The sequence below is a fragment of the Grammomys surdaster genome, unplaced genomic scaffold (assembly GCF_004785775.1).
Source record: "Grammomys surdaster isolate TR1022 unplaced genomic scaffold, NIH_TR_1.0 61, whole genome shotgun sequence".
Classification (NCBI taxonomy): Eukaryota; Metazoa; Chordata; class Mammalia; order Rodentia; family Muridae; genus Grammomys; species Grammomys surdaster.
The window spans coordinates 17,773,423-17,780,001 of record NW_021604563.1 but is presented as its reverse complement, the minus strand read 5'-3'; the positions used below and the strand labels follow the sequence as shown (position 1 = coordinate 17,780,001).

General features: G+C 37.4%; 1 pseudogene; it reads right to left on the bottom strand.

Moving 5' to 3' along the window:
- Positions 1-3,500: 3,500 nt before the first annotated feature.
- LOC114628852 lies at positions 3,501-4,632 on the bottom strand (annotated as a pseudogene).
- Between the last annotated feature and the right edge of the window lie 1,947 nt (positions 4,633-6,579).

Genomic DNA, 6,579 nt, shown 5'->3' with positions numbered 1-6,579 from the left:
TTCCTCTTTAAATCTATCATCTTCGTAAGATTGAATTTGAGGTAATTTTCTTGTCCTTCAATTGGTTCTGATGGTGCCCTATTGCCCTGGCTTTTGTTGTTTGTGTTCTTGTGCTGGGCTTTAGCCATCTGATTGTCCTTGTATGTTCCAGTTACATTAGATATTGGGAGTGGGCCTAACTTCAATAAACCTCATGTCACAGGCCTCTCAAAGGTATTCTTGGGCTGAACAGTAGAACTCATAGGAAAGTTCAAGCCTCCAAGCAGTTAGGTGTGCCCCTGGGGACAGGATAGGAAGCAGATTGGGGTTGGGAGAGGCAGTTAGAGAGATGCCAGGAAAATAGAGGTCTGGGCGATTTATGGTAGCTGAGGCAGGCAGGGGAAATGGGAGCAGGAAGGGAATCTAACTTGTATGATTCTGGTTGAGCAAGTCTGAAGAAGGTGGGTGGAAAGGTGGCTGGACAATGGAGGTGTGGGTGACAGGTGGCTACTCAGGTAAGCTGGGCATTCCCCAGATGATTTGGCAGGCAACATTATCTTGATATCCTCTTGATATTTAAAGAAATCTTATTATAACTATTTCCTTAATGTTAGAAGGATAATTAGCATAGCTAATGCCATTTTGATGTCAACAATATGTGCCGTGTTAATGTTTTAAGGGTATTTTTAAATTGGTAGATTAATTGTAAGAATCCTCAGGTTGTTCACTGATTGTAACTAGTCACTTTTTAATTCTTTCTTGGAAAGAAATGTATTTAACCAAACTCCTTTTCTTCTTTGAAATTTATCTCATTATAAGTAACTGTACTTGGTATTACATCTTAACAAACTTTTAAAACATTTTTACATACATACTATATACATACTGACTACTTATAACTTCCATTTCCCTATTACCCCTGTATCCCCCTAACACCTATTCACAACTCTCTAAACCAAACTCCTGCCTCTGTTCATCTTTAGCCATTGTGTTTTATAACTCACCAAGACCAACCAGAGCAATCTGTATGACAATAGATTTGATGCTATCCATTGGAGAGTGATAGGCTCAACAGAGGTCACACAACTGAAGCTAGTTATTCCTTCTTTCTCAGATTCTACTAATAGCCAGTAATTTAGAGGTAAATGGCAAAGTACTTTGAGCCCTACCCACTTGATTGACTAATTGTTGATAGGTCTGGTCTTTGGGCTTAGTGTAGTAATTAAAATTGATACCATTCAATGATTGCATTTATTGTTTAGAGACTTAGAAAATATGATTTTATCCTATTTTTTGATGTTACATATTTCTAGTTCCCCTTTTCTCAGTGTTTCTTGAATCTTAGAGAGGATGGTATCAGTGACATATTTAGGTGTGTGCCAAAATCTTGGCTAATTTTCTGGATCTTTAATAATCATGAGCCTCTACATTTTCCATTATCTCTTATAAGGAGAAGTTTCTCTGGCAAAAGCTGGAAACTAATTTTAACTGTGGATATAAGATTAGCTATTTAGAAAATAATTTTCTGAGTCAGTTTAGTTAACCATCAGGTGTATGTTCCCTGTATGGGCTTACTACCTCCATAACTAGGATGTTATCCTGACATAGAATACCAGGCATTCTTTTCTACACTAAACTTCCCATGGAGTAGTTCTTTAACTTATTGGAGGGGAGTTGTTTACTGTCCAGTAGTCAAATTGATATTGCATATACGGGGATATCTTTATTTCCAAATGATTTCTTTATATTCCATTTATCCTAGTCAATCATCCTATTCGGTGTCATCATGTCCCTAATACCCAGTGCCAGTTTGATTCAATTATTCAGTACTAAGCTTCTTTCTCTCTTCCGCCATTATTTTCCCTTCCCAAATTCTTGCCAGTTTACTTTTGTATTTCTCTCTTACACCCACACTCTTGCACAAATTCAATCTAGGTTTTACCTATGAAAGAAAATGTGAATTCCATTTTTCTTGGTCTGTCTTATTTGGTTTAATATAATGATTACCAGTTATAGCTATATCTTAGTTACTCTTCTGTTGCTTTGATAATGCAACCATGACCAAGGGTTTACTTGAGGCTACAGCCCTAGAGACATAGGAGTCCATTACCATCATGGAAGGAGCATGGCAGCAGGCAGGCAGGTATGACACTGAAGCAGCAGCTGAGAGCTCACATCCTGATCCACAAACAGAAATCACACTAGGAGTGATGTAAAATTTTTGAAACCTCAAAGCCTGTCCTCAGTGACATACTTCCTCTAACAAGACCACCCATCTTAATACTTCCCAAACAGTTCAACCAACTGAGGACCAACTTCTATAATGTATAAGCCCTATAGGAGCCATTCTTATTCAAACAAACACACTATTTTTTCTTAGAATAATAATTTTATTCATATGTATGAATAAATAAAGATCCATTACATCTATATGCCACATGTCTTAGTTAGGGCTTCTATTGCTACATAAAACTAAGTTGTAGAGGAAGGGATTCATTCAGCTTACAATTCCATGTTGCTGTTCATCAAAGGATGTCAGGACTGGAACACACTGGGCAGGAACCTGGAGACAAGAGCTGATACAGAGGCAGTGGAGGAGTGTTGTTGCTTACTGCTTACTGGTTTGTTTCTCTTGGCTTGCTCAACCTTCTTATAGAACCTAGGACCACCAGTCAAGGGATAATACCACCCACAATGGGCTGGACCCTCTCCAACTGATCACTAATTGAGAAAATGTCCTACAGTTTGATCTTATGGAATTATTTCTTCAAACGAGGCTCCTTCTTCTCTAGTAATTCTAGCTTGTGTCAAGTTGACACAAAACCAGCCAGTACATCACATTTTGGAAGAAATATCATTTTTTGAGATCTTTTTCATTTGAAGGTAATCTTAATGCTATTAAATTCACAAATATACTATTTTTATTACCCAATCCTAATTATCTAAAACACACATTGCAAGCATACAAATATCTACTCTCTCCACATGTCAGTACCTATTCATCATGGTTTTGGAAATGAGAATAGATTCCCCTTAAATTGCAAGTCAGTAGATGTTTCTTTACAGTTAACTTTAGCAAAATTCATGCAAAATGGTAATTAACAATGATCTCTACTTGTTAACTCACAAGGAAACACCTTCAAAACTGGACTTTGTTAAAGTTTCTACACTAAAATGTAGAAAACTTGAACTACACAAATATTGAAAAATTAACAATTCCTAATTTTTTATTCCTGGTACCACTACCACAATTTACAGGGCAATATACCTGATGTAATGAAAAGAAAAAGACCAAGACAAAGCTGCAACAGATAAAAGACCTCAGGAATGTACATCTAATTGACACTACATTGCATTAATCAATAGCTGCACGTTTTGCAAACTGTGGCTCTGACCGTCCTAAACAAGAAGGGTTTCCTGTTTAAGCTACAGTAACTTTTCTGATTATGGATCATCGTTCCTTCTGTGGCAGATTTTTATAGTTCCTCTAATGCATTTGGATGATTGTCTCAAAGTAACCTTCAGTTTTCTGACAACTCCTCACCCTCTTTCCTGTTAAGAACTGTAGCTATTTCTGCTTTATTTAAAAACCTTCTGCTACCATATTCACCACTTCCACCACCAGATCCATAGCCACCACCATAGCCACTGCCTGAGCTTCTTCCACCAAAACTGCCCCCTTCATGGGTCCATAATTTGATTGCTGCTGTCCACTATAATTTATAAAGTCATTATAGTTCCCACCACCACCATAGGTACCTCCACCAAAATTTTCTCCTTCATTGTTACCCATCAAATTCTCCTTCACCACCCTATCAACCACCTTGGTTTCCATATCCTGGTCCACCACCTTCATAACCTTCTCTACTACTCTATCCAGACCCACCACCATAGTTGCCACCATCACCTCCAAATCCATTATATCCACTATCACCATCTCCATAACTACCTCTGCTGCTATCACTTCTACCACCATAGCCTCCTCTTCCACCAAAGTTTCTTCCATAATCAAAGTTTCTGCCACCACCTCCAAAGTTTCCTCCACAACCCATAAATTACCAGATCTACCTTCATGACCTCTCTGTGATTCAGAAGATTGCATATCTTGTTACGAAAGGGCCTTTTTCAGTTCACAATTATACCCATTAATAGTGTGGTATTTCTGAACAACAATTTTATCAACTGTGTCATAATCATCAGACGTTACAAAAGCAAATCCTCTCTTTTTCCCACTCTGCTTGTCTTCCATAACTTCTGTGGTTTCAGTCTTGCCATACTTTTCAAAGTAGTCTCTCAGATTATATTCTTAGGTATCCTCTTTAATACCACCAACAAATATTTTCTTCACTGTTAAATGGGCACCAGGCTTTACATAATCTTTTCTAGAAACAGCTCTATTTGGTTCCATCACATGCCCATCAACCTTGTGTGGCTGAGCACACATTGCAGCATCCATCTCTTCAACACAAGAGTAGGTCACAAAACCAAAGCCTCTGGAAAGTTTTGTTTGGGGATCTCTTATTACCACACAGTTTGTAAGTGTGACCTATTTCTCAAATGTTCTTTTAAGCTATCATCTGTGATTTCAAAGCTCAGATCACCAATAAAGAGCTTCATCAGCTGCTCTTGTTTCTTTGGATCATGGCCCTCCATTTTGAGACTGGACTCACCTTTTCGAACTGGAGTTCAAAATTGGTGGAAGAAATATCTTTAACTTCATAATTCAGAGTATAGAAAAGTTAGTTAAAAGAAAAGTCCCCTGAGGAAAGTAACAGGCAGACCAGGAAAGGCCAACTATATGAAAGAGTTAGGGGCCAAGAAGATGTGTTACAGATTACTCAAGACTCTTAAATTGCATGTAATCCAAGAAAATTGTGACAGTATTCACTAAAGCAAAAGAGGAAGAAGGCAATTGAGTCAGCTAAATCAAAGGTGAATTTGACTTTAACATACAATAACTTTTTCTAGTGAATTATTTAAGGACTTCAAGTTATAAGCAAGGTGGTTGCATAATTTTAGAGATAGAGATAAGATGAAATAGCAATGTTTGAGAGATATTTTGAAAATAATCATACTGAAGTAAAAGGATAGTAAGATTTTATTCGTTGTTTTTTGGTTCTTTTTGGTTTTGTTTTTTGCATAGACTGAGTTTTATTTTTTCAGACTTTTTCATTACAGAATTAGTCTTGAGTTATAAACTCTGGTGATAGTGTCATTTTATACAGTAACATTTCAACTTCAAAAGTCTTTATGGCTGTTTCTAGGTAACTGTTAAAAGGAATTAACTAACTAGCTTCAAGAACATTTAAAATAGATGACTATAGCTAACCCTATGGAGCAATGTTTGAGGTGCAAATACAGGACTGAAATTATAGCCTTAGAACTCACTAATTTTTGGAGTGTTTTGTGTTATTAATGAAGTTCTGTATTTGAGCCCAAGTGCAGTTGGCACATACATGTAATTCTAACTCTTGGAGGTAGAGGAGAAGTGGTTCAGAAGCTTAAGACTATTCTTTATACTGTATAGGCCAGTCTAGACTAGAGACTCATAGAAAATAAGCCTACTGAACTTCTGAGTGAGATACAGAAGCGTGGACAATAGTAGATGCAAAATTGGCTATTGTGGGTAGAGACCACAGCAAGAATAATAAATCAGTGATTGGAAATATGTATTTTTTGTTTGTTTTGTCCACCTAAATGACTGAGGCAAACATTCTTTAACTATGATTTAGTAGATCCCAAAGTAACAGTGAGAATTCAATCACCCCAGTTTACACATAAGGATATTGCTGAATAATGTCATTTTGACAGTGATACCATACCTTTCGAAATGTAAGAAGAACATTGATGACTAGGTTGCTGAGTTTGAATTCTGTTACTATGATTATGTCATGATGGAAAGCAATTTGAATGATGAGGTTCCTCCTGTGGAGGAAAGGGGTTATTTGGTTTACAAACCCCATCCATATCATAGGGGATCATTGAAGGATGTAAGTTTTAGAGCCCAAGAAGAAGCAGAATCAGAATCTAGGAGGAAGCTGCTTACTGGTTTTCTCCCAGCCCAGGTGACACCGTCCCCTCTACATCAATCAAGAAAATGTCCTACAGGGCAGTCTAATGTAGGCAATACTTCAGTTAACAGTCCCTCTTCTTAATTCAGTTTTATTGTTGACATAAAACACCACAACAGAAAACAATTTAGGGAGAAAACTATTTATTTCAGCCTACAGTTTATAGTCTATTGTGGAGGGAAGTCAGACAGGTCAGGAACCTGGAGGCTGGAATTGAAGGAAAGAAGCCTTGGAAGTGGAACACGACTTACTGGCTTGCTCTCCATAGCTTGTTTAGCTTTCTATTTTACAATCCAGGTTCACCTGTCAAAGTGTGGCACCACCTACAGTGTCCTGGGCCCTCCCACGTCAATAACTTATCGTGAAAATTCCTCATAGACTTGCCCATAGGCTAGTCGGATGGAAGTATTTTCTCAATTGAGGTCAGATACTTCTCTTATAAATAGCCTGGTAGACAAAGTAAAGTTCAGTGTAGTTATGTAAAATTATAAAGTTTCATTTTCCTTATGAATAATGAGATTCATCATTT